The sequence below is a fragment of the Myotis davidii genome, unplaced genomic scaffold (assembly GCF_000327345.1).
Source record: "Myotis davidii unplaced genomic scaffold, ASM32734v1 scaffold1144, whole genome shotgun sequence".
Classification (NCBI taxonomy): Eukaryota; Metazoa; Chordata; class Mammalia; order Chiroptera; family Vespertilionidae; genus Myotis; species Myotis davidii.
In genome coordinates, this window is record NW_006294766.1 from 212,429 (window position 1) to 214,958 (window position 2,530).

At 41.9% G+C, this 2,530-nt stretch overlaps 1 protein-coding gene across 1 annotated transcript in view; it reads left to right on the forward strand.

Moving 5' to 3' along the window:
• DCBLD2 (discoidin, CUB and LCCL domain containing 2) overlaps positions 1–2,530 on the forward strand; it is a 94,313-nt gene that overhangs the window by 60,614 nt on the left and 31,169 nt on the right. The gene's annotated exons all lie outside the window — the stretch shown is intronic.

A 2,530-nucleotide genomic window follows, 5' to 3' on the forward strand; every position in this document is an offset into this window, starting at 1 on the left:
GGGGCCAGCAGGAGGGAGGAGTCTGCCGGCCAGGGAAAGGAACCAAGAGATGTTTAGTCCGCCTCACAGTGACTGGTCCAGCAGTTGTTCTGGTTGTTCTGCTGTTAGGGTCAATTTGCATATTACCCTTTTATTATATAAGATAGAGGCCTGGTGCACTAGCGGGAGCCAGCTGGCCTGCCCTGAAGGGGGCCCCAGATCAGGGTGGGGGTCCCTGCTGGGGGGCAGGGAGAGCCTGGGTGAGGGGCCACGCCCCCAATTGGGGTGGGGGCTCTACTGGAGGGAAGGGCCAGCCTGGGCGAGGGACCACCCGGGTTTTGCAGGCCGGCCACACCCTGATCGGGGTGGGGGTCCCTGTGGGGTGTCAGGGCCGGCCTGGGTGAGGGGCCGGTAGTTCTGATCTCTGGTAGTTCTGGTCATTATGCTGTTTCTGTTGCTGGGCTTTTATTATATAGGATGCTGCTTGTAACTGTAATGCATCAACAAATCGTTCGTATATAACACATGCTACTACAAAAGCATGTGATAGTTATCAATTCATTAAAACAGACAAAACAAGCCTAGGTGCCTACTATGTGCTAAAAGTGTTTAACTTGCCAAGATTGGGGGGAGCTCCTTTAGGAAGTGACAGGTAAGCTGAAACCTTAGAAGGGAGTCAGCTTATCTAAGGGTACTTGAAAAGACTCCCAGACCAAGAGAACGGCATGGTCCAGAGAAGACTAGTGTGGCAAGAAGCCATGGGGGATATAAGATGAGACTGAAACAGAACCAGGCACTTCCAGACCTTGTGGGTCATGTTGAAGATTTATCCTATGTCCTCAGAGCAGAAAGAAGCCATTGAAATGCTCCAGCCAAAAGCCATCTTTACATAGCCTGTGAACTAGGTCTCACTTAGGCAGCTGAGCTCTTACTCAGACGTGTTGTTTTCTAAATAGAAATTGTTAAGCTTTTAAAGTTTTGTTGTATTTAGAGAGGTGTTTCTCTAACTGTAGTGTGTTTAAAAATTACCTGGAGGACTTGTTAAAACAGATTTTTGGGTCCCATTCCCAGATTTACTGTAAGTCTGGATGGTGTTCAGGAATTTGAATATCTTTTTTTTTCCTAATTTAAATTATTTATTCTTTAAAGTATTACATATGTTTCCTTTTTCCCCCATTGGCCTCTCCCTGGCCATTCCCAGCCCCCCTCCCCCAGGACATACCCTCACCCCCCTACTGTCTGTGTCTATGGGTTATGCTTATATGCATGCGTACAAGTCTTTTGGTTGATCTCTTACCCCCGCTCCCCTGCCTACCCTCTGAGGTTGAATGGTCTGTTTGATGCTTTCTATGTCTCTTGATCTATTTGTGTTCGTCAGTTTATGTTCATTATATTCCACAAATGAATGAGATCATGTGATATATATATCTTTCTCCGGCTGGCTTATTTCACTTAGCGTAATGCTCTCTAGGTCCATCCATGCTGTTGCAATTGGTAAGGTTCTTTCTTTTTTACCGCAGCGTAGTATTCCATTGTGTAGATGTACCACAGTTTTTCAATCCACTCATTTGCTGGTGGGCACTTAGGCTGTTTACAAATCTTAGCTATAGTAAATTATGCTGATATGAACATAGGGGTGCATATATCCTTCCTGATGGGTTTTTCTGATTTCTTGGAATATATTCCTAGAAGTATTACTGGGTCAAATGGAAGTTCTATTTTTACTTATTTGATGAAACCCCATACTGTTTTCCTTAGTGGCTGCACCAGTCATCATTCCCATCAGCAGTGCATGAGGATTCATACAATCATAGTAGGGTTCTTTAATACTTCATTGACACCACTGTATAAATCCTCTAAACAGAAAATCAGCAAAGAAACAGCAATCCTAAACGACTCATTAGATCATATAGAATTAAGTGACATCTTAAGAACATTTCACCCCAAAGCTTCAGAATATAGATTTCTTCTCAAGTGCACATGAGACATGTTCAAAGATAGAACACATATTGGGACACAGGCAGAAGATAGAAATCATATCAGGCATCTTCTCAGATCACAATGGCATAAAATTAGAAATCAACTACAATTAAAACAGTGAAAAAAATCAGACACTTGGAGGCTAAATAGCATGCTATTAAATAATGACTGGATTACCAAAGAGATCAAAGAAGATATAAAAAGCATCCTGGAAACAAATGACAATGAAAACACAAAAATCCAAAATCTATGGGACACAGTGAAAACAGTCTTGAGAGGGAAGTTCATAGTTCTACAGGCCTACCTCAAAAAAACAAGAAAAACTGGTAATAGATTATCTAATCCTACAACTCAAAGAATTAGAAAGAGAGCAACGAGAAAAACTCAGAGCAAGTAGAAGGAAGGAAAAATAAATATCAGAGCATAAATAAATGACAAAGAGGAAAAAACACACAAAAAAATACAAAAGATCAATAAAATCAAGAGCTAGTTCTTTGAACGGATAAACAAGAGTGATGAACCTCTAGCCAGGCTTACCAAGAAACAGAGAGGACCCAAATAAATAACATAA